The 19598-nt window shown below is 32.8% G+C and overlaps 1 long non-coding RNA gene across 11 annotated transcripts; it reads left to right on the top strand.

The window, feature by feature from the left end:
• The first annotated feature begins 955 nt into the window (after positions 1-955).
• Positions 956-12619, top strand: LOC149933335 (uncharacterized). Of its 11 annotated transcripts, XR_016472825.1 has the most exons (6): positions 956-1118; positions 3244-3271; positions 6151-6259; positions 6763-6818; positions 8409-10641; positions 12511-12619. It is a non-coding gene; the product is annotated as an uncharacterized LOC149933335 (long non-coding RNA). The 11 variants fall into 11 exon arrangements; XR_016472828.1 differs by lacking the exon at positions 8409-10641; XR_016472832.1 differs by lacking the exon at positions 12511-12619 and having other exon boundaries at positions 6763-6814; positions 8409-10895.
• Positions 12620-19598: the final 6979 nt, after the last annotated feature.

Here is a 19598-nt window from a genome sequence, read left to right as displayed (position 1 = left end):
CAAATCGTGAATCGGATCGTCAGGCTTAAGAAGGGGGGAGACATCTACGCGATAACGCTCGCGGGGGTTGTTGGTGCCCAGATGGTTGACATCACTTTTCTTGACGTTAAATGACATTCCGTGATTATCCGCCCATGTTGAAACAGCGGCCAGGTCTTTCTTTAGCTGGGCTCATTCCAACAACAACATGCAATTGTGAGAAGTTTATAACACTTCCAAAAATACTGTTTACAATTAAAGCATAACTTTACCTCTGAAGGAATTCCAATGTGCATTTGCACTCTTCCGGGTACTCCATGTTCATCGTGTAATACCAAGTCTATCGAAGCAAAACCTTATTTACGTCCGAAAGTAGGTAACGAGAGCGAGTATGAACCATGGCGATCTGTTTTAAACGTCTCTTCCAGTTTCCAAACAAGAATTTATCATATCTCCGACCTAAGCCGAGAGCCCGACACAGCAGTCTGACAGTGTCCCGTGAACAAAGTTCAATGCTAGACTAGCGCGGTTTTTCCCTGCTTGAACTCAATGTCAACTTCCCGAAAGCTTTATCTCGAAAACGAAACTACAAATAACGCCTTAGGCCTATGACGCACCCTGTAAAACATTTCCAAGGTTTAAAAGATAGCTATCCAACGGCAAAAGTAAAAGAATTAATTTAAGTTGTCACTGCATCACTGATGTTTCGGGCGGTACATTTGTACTTTTTTTAAACATTTTAGATTTTGAATACGTATTTAGTACATTTTGTAAATTTATGAGCTATTTCAATGGTCGTATTTTGACACTTACTCATGAGTAAGTCTATGGAGCTTTAGGCTGGAGCAGTGCTGCCAGACATAACATTTTTAGAAAGGCTAGCATGTTGCTACAAAGACGAAAGAGTCAACAATTTTAGAGTCCTGTAGGCTTTATAATGCATTTGAATTGATATTAATCTTTGGATAGGATTTGATTTGCTGCATCGACCAAAGAATCAACCAACATGTTGGGACTCCGTAGGATTATAGGATTGAAAATAAGATTTTTACTCTTTGCTAATTTCTTAATAATTTTGTCAGCGAATGTATTTAATTGTTCTTATACCTTTTTTTGTTATATATTACGAATTTAGAAAGGTAAAATGTTGTTTTTATATCAATATCTTGGTTATTGTGTTTTATTTACACTTTTTTAACTTCGTGGAATGGTTTTCATGTTGTTTTAGCTCGTAATTAATTTTAAAAACCAAGGCTTAATTAGTTAAAATATTAGTTTTTAACTATTTATTACTTGGGCCTGCGGTATTAATTTAATTAAGTACCGCGATAATTAAGTGGTACTATAGTTAATTAGGTAGTACTATAGTTAATTAGGTAGTACTATAGTTAATTAAGTGCTACTATAATTAATTAAGTAGTACTATAGATGTGGAGAGAAGCACATTGTGAAAAACTAATTGAAAAGAGACTTAAAACCGTTTTAAGTCTCTTTTCAATAAGTAGTACTATAGTTAGTTAATTAAGTAGTACTATAGTTAGTTAATTAAGTAGTACTATAGTTAGTTAATTAAGTAGTACTATAATTAGTTAATTAAGTAGTATTATAGTTAGTTAATTAAGTAGTATTATTGTTAGTTAATTAAGTAGTACTATAGTTAGTTAATTAAGTAGTACTATAGTTAGTTAATTAAGTAGTACTATAGTGAATGAGGTAGTACTGTAGTTAATGAGGTAGTACTGTATTTAATGAGGTAGTATTGTAGTTAATTGTGTAGTAATGTAGTACGTCATTCAATTAAGTTGTTATGCCATTTATTGAAAGTCTAGACTTCTTTTGGAGTCTACTCACATCCACAAGCCACTATCGAGTTCTTCTCTTCCATATGACAATTTTATATTTATCTATTTATTTATTTACCCAGTGAAAACGCTTATAAAGCTAGTGATGGCTTTTATACGAGCTTCAATACAAAAATAATGGTAACAATCATTTATCCAAATTTTTGCAAACTCAATATTGGTATACTTTATATAACTCCTCAACATTTTAATTAGGGTCTAACGGTGGTACTTCGGAGGTAAATAGATAGCCTACTTCGAAACGTTAATACTGAACCGATTCTAATCGGTGACACAAATTGTAATCTTTCTGCAAAACCTTAAGCAATAAAAAATAAACTATTAAGAGAACGATTCTAGATTTAAAAAACTTACAACTTCGTATACTAGAATGAAAAGGCTGACGCCTTGGGACGGGAGGGTGCAAGAGCTGGGTTTAGTGGGCCTGTATTTGCTCTTCCCATCCCCCGTGACATCCAAGTATATATCGGATTTTCAACTCAAGCTTTGGCTTGAGATGAATGGTCAAAGGCAGGACAAGGAGTTTATCCCTGGCCCCTCTAGGCAGAGAGCAAAAGAGCTACTCTCGCTCATTAAGACGAATATAAGGTTGGTAACTGGCCTATTTACAGGCCATTGCTGAAATGTATTGAGCAAAAGATGGCGCTATCTCTACCGCATCCAAACCTCCTGGGTTTACTCGAATCTTCGCGAGCAGCGATGATGAACAGAATGACCGGGCGATGTAGAGAGTAGCTATGCAATTACTATTGTTATACCAATAATTATTCTTTTTTGTTATATAACGTATTCGTTTAAATTAATTATAATAACTTATAGTAAGTCAACCTTGTTGTCTTTATTCAACGCCTAGACGAAACATAATAATTGCTAACTTAACAGACACCTAAATCTTATTGGAGTCAGTGATGACCCAATTTGTAGGGCTTGTCTAACCGAGGAGGAAACTGCCTATCACATTCTTTGTAGCTGTGACTATTATGCGGCTCAAAGGTTTGAGCATCTTGGTATGCATCGGTTGGAGACGCATGACTTCTTCAACATCCCGGCCCAACCTAAAGTCACAGGCTGGGGTTGTACAATGGACCTAAGGTCGAAGTGCGAGGCTTTCCACCCCTTCAATAATAATAATTAGTAGGGGCCGGGTGGTTGGGTCAAGCGCAACCCTGCACTTCGACCAGAGGTCCATTGTGCAGCTACAGCCTTTTAGACTACATGGAAAAGCCCAGTGTCTGAAACGCAGCGCGAAATTTGCTTCACCAAGGTATTGGAAAGATCGCTCGTTTAAAGCCTGTGCATACCAAAATACTTTCATGGTACGAGTGTTTTTGCATTAATGCTGTGTCATTGAGAAGTTGAATTAGCAAAATCAAAAGATCTTATGTGTTTTCTAAAGTGAAAGGAATCAATTTGCAATTGAAGAAATCATGGTAGGTTTAAATACATACTTTTAGAAATCTTTGATAAAAGCAGTGATGTCCAGTTATGGGCATGGTAGTTATTTGATTTCACTGTCAACAAGCTTGTAATTTACTTTTGTCTCTACTAGGTTTAGGAATTTCCTTGTGAAAAATATAAATGCCGCCCCTAAAATAAAATAAAAAATATAACATGGTTACTCAGCCTTCCCTGAAATCTAGAAAAAAAAGGAAACCAAAATCATACCTAGGAGGATTAAAAAATGAAAATTAGCAAAAACTCTTTGGAGGTTTAATTTTAATTACTTAATTTACAAAACTAAGCTACGGTCGCTTTGGCGCCAATACTAGCGCCGTTGTCAGGCTAATTAGTACAGAGGTTTTTCTATGGTAAGAGCAATCTATTTTAATTAACCTTTTTTTTAATTTATCATTAAAAACGTATCGTGATTCTCCTTATAAATATTTCCGATTACTTTGCAAACTTTTAAAAGTTTGTTTTGCTCCACTTCAATTATAATTTTTTAGTCTAAAATCACTGTGGCTTAGTATAAGCCCTATTTGCTATAAATTAAGTGATATTTTATTAAATTGTCAGTTTCATTTTACACCTGTCTATCTTCATTATTTTTGTGTTAATTACAGAAAATAAGTTAAACTCTAGGCCTAAAAATTAGATACAACTACCCTTACCAAAAATAAGTTGGTTTTTAGTTGGCTTTTAGTTGGTTTACACATTTCAGTTGATATTAAGTTGGTTTTAAGTAGGCTCAAGTTGCCAGCATATTTCAAGAAACTAGTTAAAGGGGTAATAAGTTGGTTTTAAGTTGGCTGGAAAATACTTCTTTTTTCTAAGTTGGTAATTAGTTGGTTTTTAGTGGTCAGAAAATTTCATATTATTTTTAAGTTGGCTTTAAGTTGCCTCCATTAAGCGAAATCAGAGTTGGTTTTAAGTATACTTCTAGTTGGTTTTAAGTAGGTTTAAACTTGGTTTTAAGTTGGTATTTGAGACAAATACCAACTTAAAACCAAGTTTAAATATTTTTTAGACAACTTATTTTTTGGTAAGGGTAATTGGTTTAAATATTGGTTAACCGGAAATCGCCAGTGTTAATTAAGGCAGTGAGATTCTATGGTACTAAAAGGAAAGAAAGTAAGCTTATGCCTCATTATCTTTAAAAAGGAATTTGTTTAATTTTTTAGTTATTTTAACATAACTGTGCTTATTTAAATTACTTAAGGCGGCCATTTTAGCTATGCAATTCCATGTCAGAACTTAAAAAGCTATTTGCTTTTTATTTTTAATTTTTGAATTTTAGTCTAGTTAAATGTTTTTTTTTTAATATTTTCTAACAATATGACATAAAGCTCTCAGCAAGAGTAGCCAGGTTCGATACTAGTTTGTGGCTCTGGGTTAAAAGCTAGAGCAACTACTTCTGTGTTGAGTTTGGAAGTTTCACCCGATATCTTCGGGTTCCCCTTTCTATAAAAACTTGTAAAGGTTAATGGTAATATTAAGTGTAGGGAGCTGTTTTCTCTAGTGGCATGAAGAGATGGCCACCACCCTCCTATGTATTACAACCCGGCAAGAAAGTAAGTTTTGGCCTATACACAAGACTACTTAATTAAATTAAAATTGATTTTAAAGGGACATGTGTTTATTAATGGTTTATGCTTGTGCTTAATATCGGTTGCTAGCCTGAATTTTAACGCCTGACTAGTATTCTTTACATGCATTGCTAATGAAACCAATAACTGGGTTATGAGTTTCTAGGCACTGAGTTTTAGCCATAGTTTAGCATTCCAAGATCACATTATCCTTGAGTCGACACGGCATTTATCCTTTTCCAGTATTAAAGATTATATACTAATGACGAGGTAGTAGCTCACTGGAAACCTCTGGAGAGTAAATTTTTATTAGTGCTGAAAGCAAATTAGAGGTAGGATTTTCTGTAGAAAGTCTAGAATATTTGCTACACCATGCCTTTTGTCCATGTAGAGAAATTTGATCTTTTGAACTGAAAACTGGCAATTTTAAGTTTCAAAATTAAAAGGAGTAAAGTGTTTAAAAACATGCAAATATTCTAGAGGTCATCATTTTGGAAATATATTTTGGTCTCTTGTTGCCTACTTAAATAATAAACCTTTAGTAAGTCCTGTCCACCTTCCCAGTGTGAAACATAATGTATGGAAGTGTAAATCATGTTTGATAGCTTGATCAGCTCAATTGTTTTCTTCTGTTTAATCTGTATTATTTTGCTTTATAGCAAAAAGAGTTGTTTCAAAATACCAAGGCGCCTAGTCTTTTAGTATGCAATACCAATAATGTGGAAATAGATAGTTTATTTCTTTATCTTTCTTTTCAACACAAAAGCAAAGTATCATATCGACACTATTAGACTCTTGGACAGACAAGCTTGTCCTCCTAACTAAGTCTTCTGTTATCCTTTTTCCTATCTTGGCTATTTTATTTTTGTTTAATTCAATGATCAATTGCACTTATGGGATGTATTATTGAAATTTGGTACATTCATTTAAAAGTGTGTGGTTTGGCCGTGTATGGGGCATTTCTTCAACATTGTACCAGGTAACAGCAAAATTATTCAAGATAGTAAATTTTAAGTTTGGTCGCATGCTTCTTAGAAGTTCATTGCTAAGAACTAGCGCTCAAGAGTTATTTTGGATGTAAGGTAATTTACGAAGCAATGAAATTTTTGGAACCGTTATCCAGGTCTATTTATGTCTACTTCATAAAACATGTACAGAAATTGCACTATTGGTGCCAACTAGTGTGGGTTTATTTCTTAGGTATAATTAAATAAAATTAGCATAATTAAATTTAGTTTTAACCATTACATCCTAATATGCTTAGAATAAAGTAATTTTTTTAGTTTATGGCTGTTCATTGGACAACAAAATGAAATTGGAAATAAAAAACGTTTTCTTAAATGGCATTATTGAGGCGTCATCAGGAAGAAGTGAATTTGAAGATATAATTTGGTAATGTTCTTAGATTCACATGAAATCTCTTAGGGCACCATAGTCTTCCTTAGATATTTCACGCGTATACATATATAGTTTAAAGCTTATACTTAAGTTTCTAATAAACATAAAATGCTCCATGAAAATGTTGTCACTATATATTCAATTGCTATTCCAAGCTTCAGAGCTAAGTGAAACTGTTTATTTGTGATTTTTAACATGGCGAGAAATAAATATAAGTCTTAGACTATATAGCTCCTGGACTGACTTGATAATGGTATATTTTCAGCATGAGAATAACTCTCATTGATGTATTGGAAAGTTATGTTTTCAAAATAGAAAAATTAATGGATCTATCTCAATGAAGAAATCAAAGAAAATCATTGCCAGCCAATTACCATTACCACTTTTATTGAACATTATGGGTAGTTTGTGGTCCTAGGCTGCTTTGCCCAACTAATATTTCCCCCCTTAATTGTATATTTTCAAGATGATCAATCATTTCTTTTTTAAATTCTAAGGTGGAGTCTGTACACAGTTCAGTTGAGGGAACTAATAACTCTCCTTAAGCCAGTGCGTGAGTAGTAACTATTATTAGTTTCTTTTAAGTTTTATGCAAAATAAGTAAATTTAAAGCAGGTCTCTCAATTATTTACAGTTGGCCATTGCCAACTTAGTCAGTAACGTTATTAAGGTCCTTGGCGTTCAATAGTTAAATTTGATTTGAAGCCTTTTCTGAACATGTGAGGGTCCGGCTGTCACATTATTTATTGCACTGAACTTAGCCAACCCTTAGATTTGCCGCTGGCTTTTGGTGAAAAGAGACCACAGATATAGGAATTCATGTTGCCGTGTCACAGGAAAAATAAATTAATAACAAAACTACATGCTGTTGTTGGAATAAAAAGACAAAGCCAATGATATTTGTGTTAAATGCTTAGATACCAAAGTGATATGTAATTTAGTATAACCACAAGACTGTACTTAGTTTCATATGCCTGTAATCATTGTGCAGATTTTTAGGAAGTGCATGGCTAGCTCCTCAAGATTTATAAATATTATAGAATAAAAATAAATTGCAATACCAGTAATGAAAAAAATCATGCGTAACACATTAGCTCTTGGAATTTCTGATGTATTGCATGAGTTAGAAAATAAAGAACACTAAAGGCCTTTTCACACGAGCCAACTTTTTGACCCAACTAGATGAGTAAACTTGAGTTGAGTCAACTAGTTCGTTCGTGTGAATAAAAGTTCGATGAGTTGATCCACTAAAAAAGTACACTGATCAATTTTTGCTGACTCAGTATTTTGATTTGAAAAGTTGGCTCGTGTGAAAAGGTCTTTAGTCATGTTTCCATTGATAATGTGATAATGGGGAGCAATTTTTATGTACCATTTGTATTTATTTCAGTTTCATTATATCTGAATGATCATTCCTTTATCACAGACGATCCCTTACCAAAAAATAAGTGGTCTAGGAAATACTTTAAGTTGGTATTTGAGACAAATACCAACTTAAAACCAACTAAATACCAACTTAAAACCTACTTATTTTTTGGTAGGGGCTAGACGACTTAAGGGTTTTAATGGCAACAAATTTTATTGGTGGAAACTAATAGTCCATTTCAAATTTAAAGATTTATTATAAGGTTTTTTCAAACAATGAAAGTTGTATTTCTAATGCGTTTAGAATAAAAGAACGTTGTAATATTGGCCTAGCCAATGAAAGAAAAGTATCATAATACACATTCCGACCACAAAGGAAAATTTATTGGTTTTAAAACAACATCTTAAGTAAAAAGTAGTAAAATGTGCAAATTTATCCCTTTTTGTTTTAAATGTAGTTATGTGCTGAACATGATGCTATAATTTTTTTCTTTTAACAAAAACACCTATGGAAGTTTTACTGTGCATCAAAAAAAGGGCAAAAGTTAATTAATATTTTTGTCAAAATATTTATTTCTGAATTTTTATTGAATTCATTAATTCTGTGTTGGCTTTCTTTATAGTAAACTATTGCAGTGTAATAGCACTACCTATTAAGCAAGACCCATGCATGCATTTTTTTTTGAAAGCCCAAAACAATTTGGATTTAAAAATTTGGGTTAAAAACTGGGAAGGTTTCATAACCACTAAGATATAATTATCAAAACTTTTTTTGTAGTTCTGAAGCATGGAGTCTATCAAAAAATTTCTAGATCAGACTGGTCTGCCTTACGTTTCAGAAACATATTATCTTAGGGATGTGCGAGTAGTGGTTTTTGGTGATCGAGTCGGGTATCGAGTACTCGACAAGCTTTCGTTGAGTAGTCGAGTCGGGTAATATTTTGGTCGAGTCGAGTACTCGATTAAGCTAAAATTTTTCCTTATTCGAGTATCAAGTATTTAAGAAAAATCGTTCAGGTACTCGAGTAGTTTGAAAAATCGCCCGGGGTTGTCGATTGAAGAAAAACCAGTAGCTAATTAAAAATTTTAATTAATTTTAATAACTTTAAAATCTAAATTAACTTAATTATATTATTCTTCTACTTAGCTTTAACATAGTTCCGTACGGTTTTTAATTGTTAAAAGAATACGTGAAGCCTAACACCCGAAAAACGCCGCTGTCAGAGTCGTGAAAAACCGCCTAAGTGAAGCTCGATTCGAAACCGAAACTTTAGAGAAAGTTCTAGAAGCCCGCCTTACTTGTTACTACTACCAATTCAAAGCTAGCCATCGTACCGTATGCCTAAGAGTACCAGGTAACGATGGCATTTATTAATATCATAGCTGTGTACTGTGCAGCCGCTTCATCGGTGGAGAAAAGGGCTATCCCTTACCAAAAAATAAGTGGTCTTGTAACTTTTTAAGTTGGTATTTGGAACAAATGTCAACTAAATACCAACTAAAAACCTACTTAAAAACCACTTTACACCAACTTAAAACCAACTAAAAGCTTTCTTAATAAAGACCACTTAAAGCCAACTTATAACCTACTTAAAAATTATAAGGAATTATCTGACCACTAAAAACCAACTTAAAACCAACTTCAAAAAATGAGTATTTTCCAGCCAACTTAAAAACAACTTAAAAACAACTTATTACCTCTTTAAATAGTTTATTAAAATATGCTGGCAACTTGAACCTACTTAAAACCAACTTAAAACCAACTTAAATGTGAAAACCTACTAAATAGCAACTAAAAACCAACTTAAATGTGAAAACCAACTAAATACCAACTAAAAACCAACTTATTTTTTGGTAAGGGTAGACGAAGAGAAAGAGACTCTTTTAGAGGGGGAGTGTGGCGTTTTTTAGACGATTACACGACGGGCTGAATATTATCGACGGGGAAATAACTCGACGAGTTTAGCAAGCGGCTTATTCGAGTAGTCGAGTACTCGAATAAGGCAAATTTTTACTACTCGATAATCGATGAGTATTTAAATTTTCTTATTCGAGTTCGAGTTTCGAGTACTCGACCTCAAAAAACGTCGGGTACTCAATGATGATCGAGTACTTGCACACCCCTATATTATCTCCAAAAATGGCATATCAAGATAAATCGATTTTTTTAATTCTTATTAAAAATAATAATAATAATAACAATAATCAGCTAGGCTAATACCCAACCCTTGCCAAAAAATAAGCGGTCTAGGAAATATTTTAAGTTGGTATTTGAGACAAATACCAACTTAAAACCTACTTAAAACCAACTTACAAATAATATGCAATTTTCTGACCACTAAAAACCAACTTAAAGAAAAAGGCATTTTCCCACCAAATTAAAACCAACTTATTACCAACTTAACTAGTTTACTGAAATATGCTGACCACTTAAAACCAACTTAATATCAACTTAAATGTGAATACCAACTAAAAACCAACTTATTTTTTGGTAAGGGAATAATAACAATGCTACTACTACTATTTAGGTAACTGAAAACTAGTTGTTAGGGGTTTCTTTTAGTCCGCAATATAAATATAACAACGACTATCCCCAAAATTAAGTAAATCTCAGAATAATTTGACATAATGCGTTTTGTACGTTTATATTTGGCAGAAACGCATTGTGGTATAATAATACTGAGTAATGGCCATTGTGACTGTTACCCTGGGAATGCAGCCAAAGAAATTAGAGCAGACGAAATTTTACAAAATGAAGACTCTTATTGGTTAATTACGACATAATGCGTTTCTGCAGAGTAACAAAACTTTTCAATTTTAATGCGTTTTTGCATTTTCTCATCTCGGAAACTAGACCAGATAGAAAAATACGGACTTCAAATTTAGAATCGGCGCCTAAAATTAGTAAGAGAAGCATTCAAACTCAAAAAGTCAATGGTCGATAATGTGTTTCTGAAACGTAGGCCAGTAGTGGCCAAGAGACATGTGTTTTGGTAGTGTAAACCTTGAAGGTAAGCAATTTTTCATGATTTTTTTCATTGGATTGTGAGCGTAGAGGGGCGCCCTCACATTTAGTTTTGGTTCTAGAACAGAAATCCACTTGAGTTAATAGCTTCATATTTTTTTAATTTTCTGACAAGTTTCAGATTTTCTTAGCATTATTTCTTAGACTTTTTCTCCCGCTGCTTCTTTAGAGTATCCTTTGGTTAATAAAGTAAAACAATGGTAATAGGATCGTTATAATTAATAAAAAACCGCAGTACTTCGGCAGAATATGCCTTTAATTCAAGGCGGTTCCAAAATTAAGACTAATAAATTTAAGGATATAATCCCTTACCAAAAAATAAGTGGTCTAGGAAATACTTTAAGTTGGTATTTGAGACAAATACCAACTTAAAACCTACTTAAAACCAACTTACAAATAATATCTCATTTTCTGACCACTAAAAACCAACTAAATACCAACTTAAAGAAAAAGGCATTTTCCCACCAACTTAAAACCAACTTATTACCAACTTAACTAGTTTACTGAAATATGCTGACCACTTAAAACCAACTTAATATCAACTTAAATGTGAATACCAACTAAATACCAACTAAAAACCAACTTATTTTTTGGTAAGGGAAAATGAATACTTTAAAAGGAGCTACACTTAAAAACACAAAATAAATGTCCAAAAGGGTATTAATAAAAATAACGCTAAAAAGGAAATAGGACATAGTTACGGAATCAAACGTTTCAAATTGAATATTTACAAAATTAAAATATAAAACTATTACAAAGTCCCGAGATTAAAAATTAATCTATTTATTCTTCTGTCCCTTACCAAAAAATAAGGTTTTTAGTTGGTATTTAGTTGGTATTCACATTTAAGTTGATATTAAGTTGGTTTTAAGTGGTCAGCATATTTCAGTAAACTAGTTAAGTTGGTAATAAGTTGGTTTTAAGTTTGTTAATTTAAATGTTTGTATTGTGTTTGTCATTTGATTTGCTTTACTCAGATCCGTTAATTTGGTTTTTGTTAACTCCAACGGAGTTCAAAGTTAAATTTTCCTCAACTCCCCGGAATTCAATTCAATGAAATTCCAGGTTGACTTTTCATCAACTCAACGGAATTCCAGGTTGACTTTTCCTCAACTCAATGAAATTCAAATTTAACTTTTCCTTAACTCAATAGAACTCCAAGTTGATTTTTTCTAATTACCAAGTCCCCTTTGTCAAATACAGGAATTTTAGTCGTACATCTTTAATATCAGGTTTTCTATGCAATTCTTATCTAGAAATTGTGTTATAACCAGGTTAAAACTTGTGGAGGTTAATGGTAACAGTAAGTGTAGGGAGCTGTTGGCCACCACCCTCCTACGCAATTTAACCTGGCCACCTGAATTAGGCCTTGAGTATTAGCGTAGCGAATTATTATTATTATTATTATTAATTTTGTATCTAAATAATTTTACAGCCATTAGTTTCATAATAATTACAGCATATTAATATCTTAAGATTTTGCTTTACACAACGAGAATTTTTCTGTTAAAAGTGTCTTCAGTGATATTTTTTTAAAGAAACTTGGAGCCGTGCTATGCTTTTAGAAATTTACCAAAGTGCTCGAGAGTATTTCAAAGAAAATAAATCTGAGGTTTTGTTTGTATTTTAATTTTCAAATCCACTTGAAGGAAAAAAAAATGTTTTTTGAGAATTGGACAAATAAATTTTCAATATGGGCCTATGTAATAAATCAACTTTGACTAACATGCATTATCAGCAAAAACAATTGCTACTATCCCTTTAATGAAGAAAATCAATAAACAAACGGAGATGACTTATTGTATTGTTAGAAGTTATAAAAACTGTGTACTATTAATTAAAACATTTTTTTTAGGTGACTGGAGGATTTTTGAGTTCTGAGAAATTGAAAAGCATTTAAATTTTTAATGTCATTACTCTGAATGTGATTTTATTTTACTAAAAATACTGAATGTTTAACCGAATCCAACATAATTCTGTTACATAGATTTTGCTAATTGAAATCCTTTACTTAGGTTTCACAAAGATACTGCTTAGTTTTCTTATTTATGTTGATCTCTAGTCCTCCAGTCTGCTTGTCATCATAGTGAGCTGTGCTGAAGTGTAGAACTTGTGCAAGATAATATTTTTGGTATATATTTTGCCCACTATAGGGTCTTATTTTTCTGGATATGGCATCCATTCTACATCACTTTACTATTCATAAAGTTAAAATTTTAGAAAAAAAAATTGGCAATTATTAATTAAACTGCCCTTTATTTCAGGGGTTAATAGCATGCATGTAAAAGCTAGACTGTCAAATCTAATGTTTCACTATTACAGAAAGCAACTAAAATTCAAATGGTAGTTAGTTAGATTATGAGCTGGAAATATAAGGAAGTTTTCAAACCAAATTAAGAGGATTTTGCCAAACCTAATTAAAAAGTTAGATTTTGAAACTAACCCTGGTTGTTTTGTTGGTTTAATATAATTTAATAAATGGGGCTAGTAGAGCCAGTGATGGCCGTGTATATCTTGCAGCGTACACAACTAAAGGTTGGACACGAGTTTTTTGGGGAGGATTTTTATATATGATGTATGAAAGAGCGCAACATTTTTAAGTGGCAGGGAGGGGGATGCCACTGACTAGAGCTCTGCATAACAGATAAATTAACTGACAAAATTTCGATTAATCGTAAATATTTTGGTTAACTGTTTATTTATGGATATTATCCATGGATAAAAAAGATTTAACATGCAAAAAATAATTTATTTTCAGATAATTGTAGGTTATGGATAAAAATAAAATAAGTGGTTAATTTTTATCCAAATGCCGAGCTCTACCACTGACCATAGGTTATAAAAGAATAATCTAATGAAACCCTACCATATACGGTTATTATAACAATATGTATTAAAATCACTAAGAATAAAAACAAAATATTTTATAAGACTAGTTTCGTTGACCATTCAGTAATTTCATCAGGTGTGTACAGCAGTGGCGTCGCCAGGTTTTTCTAAATTGGTGGAGCTTAAGCCATAAACTCTGGTCAGGGGCATCCCTTCTAAGGAGATGGGAGGTGGAAACCCCCAAAAAGTTTTTGTAAAGTTGAAAAATCAAGGCTGACTTGGCCAAATTAAGTTTTTGGTGGCCTTTTTTTTAGGAAGCATTTTTTCCAAAATAAATAAACTTTTTGTCAAGTGAAAAAGAAAAGTCAGTATAGTTGGCCAGATCAAGGCTTCTTCCTGTAGAGGAGGGGATTTTTGGAAATTTAGGTGGCGCTTCAGAAATGTTTTGGGTGGCTCTAGCATCGCCTGCACCCGTGAGGGCGTTTTTAAATATCCCAATTGATTACATATTCCAAAAATTAGCTAAAATGGAACTCAGGCTGTCATTACTATTAAAAATTACATTGCATTTTTTTAGGATCTAGAATATTTGGAGATTTTCTTGAAGTTAGTTAAACATAATTATGATCGATTTTGTTAATTTGATTATTTTTTATGTTCCGGCTTAGCAGAACATGCAAAAAATAATGCAAATCTCAAAATCCTGTTAATGTTAGGCGTATTAATTTAAAAAAACAGTTGATGGTTCTTTAAACAAGTAGTAAAAATAACATAAACATTGATATGGAATTAAACATTTTTGGGGTTTTATTTAAAACATTTCGAAACGTCTCTGGGAAATGTAAGAGTAGGAACCAGTCCCTACATGTAGTTTGTATTATTTTTGTTCTTTATTAGGTGGTTTTTTTTTCGCTTGTCCGGGGACAAAAAGTGTAAACTTTTTACCCTAAGACGTTTTATTCGCCTGTTCTCGGGGTAAGATTTATCCTGTACCGAATTTTGTTAGCTTGTTCCAGAGTTCTAAGGTTACATTTTTTACTCCTCCTCGAAAGGAGGTGTAGAGGGAGTAATCTAGCTTTGTCGTCTGTTTAAATTGCGTTTCACGAAAATATAATAATAATAATAAAAACCTTTAACCTTTAATTAACTACTCCCTTCTTACTCTAAATAATTTTTTTCGTCAAGACAGAATTGAAGTAAAATGACGTCATATGGCTACACTTTTTAACCTGCTCAAAAAACCCAGAGCAGGCGAAAAAAAACCACCTAATGTTTTAATGAGCCTATTCCACTTAAGTGTTCCAAAGTGAAATTTAACAGATGTTAAATAATGGTAAATAACATTATGGTGCAAACTGTTAAATATAATTAATTTTACATATTATGTATACTATTTACCATTACTTATCAAAATACCTGTGGTATGCACAGTATTTGAAAAAAACGTTGTATGGTAGCGTACTTACAAATGTTCTATAGGTAAGTAGTTGCCTTATTCTTTGATAATTTTCACAATGACCACAGTCATTGAATTGACTATAGCTAGTTTGTTTTCCAATAATTATTTATAATTCAGGTTTTGTTAGTTTAAGATTCATAAAACTAGTTGTATTGATTTTAAATCTTCTTATTCTTGGTCCATAGCACAAAAATTCAAAATATGGATTTAAAGGAATTTTTTTCTGAAATTAAAATAATAATAAGTTGATGTTCTGGTATTTTTGTACTGCTCTAGGCGATATCCAGTGGAACAATTCTCTACCTGTAAAAAATAAGATTACTTAGATACCAGTAGTTTATGAAATACAAAAGGGGTAAGATAGGTACTTTACTTTACTTAATATAATAATCAAGCGATAGCAATAAAATAAGCTGGATTCAAACTAAGTCAATGGAAAGAGGGAAATTTATTTGATTATCAGAATTTTTATCACTAATTTCCAACCATGTCTCACATTTTCTATTGAGGAGTGTGACACTAGCATTAAGGCTATATTGGGGTCCATGTATGATTTTGTTGTAATAAAAAAAGTCATTATTTAGTACATTGTATCACAATAAAAAAAATTGTTAGATAAACCTGTTATCAATAAACAAAAGTAGTTCAGTCGTCCTTTCAGTATCTGGCTCATCCTTCATGTTGTACAGTCACATTTAATTTAACTATCATGTTCATCCTTTGGAATTTGCCCTCAACTACTGCTGGGTCAAACGCAAAGTTTTCTGTGTTGGAATTTTGACACTATCAGGTACGTTATTAATTACACTAAAGTGTTTTAATGTTCTTCAGAAAAGTACTCCAAGTTTCAGCACTTTATAATCTCAGAAAAAGAGCTCTATGAGCAAGGATAGGTAACATAATATCCATAAGTATAACACTTCTAACCTTATCCCTGCATTTTTCCTCACTACCACCGTAAATGTAGGTTGATATCAATTGACCACAATGATTATACTGTATTATGTTTTATTTTACATTAAATAGTAGCCGAGGTGCTAGTCACTCCGCGTAAACGGTGTACAAGCCCGTAACTTCGACTGTACTAATGAGATTACGCGTAATCTTTACAGTCTGGAAGCCTCAGCCGTGGTCCAGCCCCATTACTTCTCCTAGTACACTAGAGTGCTGCAGGTAGAACACTTCTACAGGCGCTGGTAGGCCAAAAATAGACCAATATGAGGATTAGAAGCGCATCTTCCAAATGCTTTTTCGGGCGATTGGATAAATGTGTGACTGTGTTTGTTTTTGCAACTGAAGCTCCAGTTTTAGTTCTAGGAGTGGCCATTTGGAGAGGTCAGATTCACGGTTTGTTTTACTTATTTTGAATTCAAAAAGTTTGGAAAATAACGATTTCGCGATAATTTTACCATAACTACGTAGCGAGCGATAATTGGTGTTTTTATAAATTAACGTGGCCTTCTTGTTTGTATGTAGCTACTACGTCACTGCTTTAACTTTGGTTATATTGCGAGCGCGCGCTCAGGGCGCGAGAAACCTCGAATTTCCACGTGCGCGTGCAAACCTCGCGTGTCAAAACTATTCTAATAAAGCTAGGACATCGTGACGTAGGAGCAACATAAAAACAAGTTCGGCAAGCGTTGCTGAATTTATAAAAAGAACTATTTGTTCTGAAGAATAAGTAAAACATTTATAAACTACGATAAAAAATTACTTCTTCCCATCTGCCGCTTTGTCAATAACCATTGCTGGTGTAAGAGAGCAGTGTGGAATTTTGGCCTACCAGCGACTGTTTCACCCGCAGAATGAATGAATGAATTTTTATTTGGCAAATTCCTTTTCGAGGAAGGAGCAAAGCTCACAGGCTATAATTATATTACAAGTTAGAAATATATATATTTATGTTAGAACTTATATTGAAATTGTTAAAATTATGTATATTATAAATACAAATTATTTACAAAGGTTTCTATATATGGCAGTTTATTGTTTTGTTAGTTGGCCCGCTTGATGTCATTTATTTTAAACCACCACTGCTTCAGGAGGTACTTCGTGTTTTCAATTAGATGGCGATCTCCCACATTGTCGAAGGCAAATATGGTCACCAGGGGTAACAAATAATGTTCGACAACTTTTTCTCCTCGATTGTTGGACATTCACGAACGTTATGGCACAGGTCTTCGTTGGGTTCCCCACGTAAGAGGCACGCTGGATCATTTCCTAAGATTTCACGGAGACGTTTTCCAGTCGGTAGAGCTCCATACATACCTACATATTTATTTTCCTTTTGATTTTACAAACCCCTTTTGAAACAGGGAGTAAAAAATTTAAAAATTGATTCTCAGGAGTGAATACAGAAATAAAATTTCTGGTGTACTAGGAGAAGTACCGAGGCTGGACCACGCGTATGAGGCTTCCACCCTGTATAGTGCCATCATTTTTGCTGCCTCGAAAATTGTCCATATATTTTTATACTATATTTTTCATACAAAAGTAACTCTAGCGAACTTGCTTTAAAAATTAGCAGACATAATGGATGGTTAAGATTAAAACTACCAGGCCCGGACTGGCCAGATCGGCTGGTTGGCGATCGCCGAGGGTCCCCGGCTCAAGGGGGCCCCAAATTGCTTATAATAAATTTTTCCTAAAGATATACTTTAGACGCGTTTGACGTTTCAAATTAATGTGCACGTAGAATCTATTACACTTTAAACGTTATTTGTTGTCCTATAAATAAACATTTAGATTTTTATTCCATACCCCCACACCGCCTGGTAAGGGGCCCCCTATTCAGTCTCTAGCCGAAGGCCCACAAAGGAGCCAGTCCGGGCCTGAAAACTACTATTACAGGAATTGTTTCAGAGAAACCAATTGTAAAATACGAAAACTTTAGACTGAGAGACTTTAATTTTTACTAACATTCTTATTTCTAGGACCAGTTAAGTTCCAGTTGCAGAGTTAAAAACTTCAATATAAATGATATGAAGTCAGTCATACTTGTATGCTAATAAATTATTTAAACAAATTTTTGCTTTTATTAGTCTGAATTAAAGAAATTATTCTTTATTATGAACTGTTCAAAGGCTTCTATAATCTTCAGAATATCTTGACTTTTAAAATAGTAACCCAAGGTGACTCAACAGAACCAAGAATAAAACAAATTACTGCTAGCTTGTCAACAAATAAGGTATTTCAAATTCCCGCCAAATCGTAGATTTCCCTAAATATGAGATAAAGCCGTAATTCACTTAGTTTAGCGTTTATGAACGAAAATTTAAGTCGCGTTGATGAAGTAGTTAAATTTATATACAAAGAAAAGCATTTAATCGTCAAATTGAGTCTGAGCGCGATCCCAAAATTTGAAATGTCGGCGGGAAATTTGAATTCGGGAAGTTGAATGTGTTTAAAAACAATGATTAACGAGTGCAATTGGCTTCATTTTTAGCTATTTCTCTAAATTACACTTAATTAATATCGGTAAAATTAAATTAAATCTGCAATTAACGGAGTCCTAGGATCTCTAATTATCTTAGTAAATGGGGTTAGTTGGAAACCCTTTCTATCGTTTCCGTAAATCGCGAAATTTTGCCCTTTCCAATGGTGAAAAAAATTCTTGTGAAAATTTCCAATTACTTTAGTTTCCAGCACTAAATAATATACATTGAATAATTTAGGCTCACACTAAAGAAGTAGAAATAAAAAAATAATCTTTTAGAAAATATAATTTCAAAATTGACCAAACGCCTGTAATGTCATTCTCCACGCATTGCATAGGCGCGTATCGTGTAACTCACCACCAGTGTTTAGCTTAGTATTGCCTTCGCTAAAGGACTCCTGTAAAGGTTTCACACCTGCCGAATTTTTCTGCTCGAGGAGAAGTTCACATAAACGTACTTTCGGTGAAATTTCAAGTTTAAGGAAAACGCTAGACAGCTTTCAAACTGGCTCGATTTTATAGTTGGTATTATATTGGTAAATATAAATAATTGAACTAATGAATTACTAATTAACTTATGAAGTAAGTATAATTATATATAACGCGTTCAGTAAATGACTACATGTGATTTATTGGGTATTGAATATCGGTAAACAACAAAGTTTAATTACTGATTGAATCGAGGGGCAAATCACTTCCATTTTGGATGCGTCTTAATCATAGTAAAATGATTAAATCAGGTAATCCAGATTAAAAAATGTAATCAAGATTAGAAAATCTAATCACGATTTAATCAATCTAATCACGATTTAATCAATCTAATCACGATTTTATCAATCTAATCACGATTTTATCAATCTAATCACGATTTAAACTAGATTTAATCATTCTAATCATAATTTAATCATTCTAATCATAATTTAATCATTCTAATCATAATTTAATCATATTAATCATATCTAATCATTTTAATCAGCATTTAATCATTTTAATCAGATTTAATCAATGTAATCGGTTGAATCGAGATTTTATAATTAAAATCAAAACTAAAGTACGATAATTTAATATTAATTATTAATATTGATGATTCTATCGCAATTGTGTTTGATTATCGTTCTAATTTCTAATCGCGATTCAATTATACTAATCACGATTTAATCGTTTCAAACAGGATTTAATAATTTTAATCATATTTAATCATGATTAAATCAGATTTAAA

The sequence above is a fragment of the Leiobunum rupestre genome, chromosome 8 (assembly GCF_980474605.1).
Source record: "Leiobunum rupestre chromosome 8, qqLeiRupe1.1.hap1, whole genome shotgun sequence".
NCBI classification, from domain to species: domain Eukaryota; kingdom Metazoa; phylum Arthropoda; class Arachnida; order Opiliones; family Sclerosomatidae; genus Leiobunum; species Leiobunum rupestre.
This window is presented reverse-complemented; position numbering and strand designations above follow the sequence as displayed.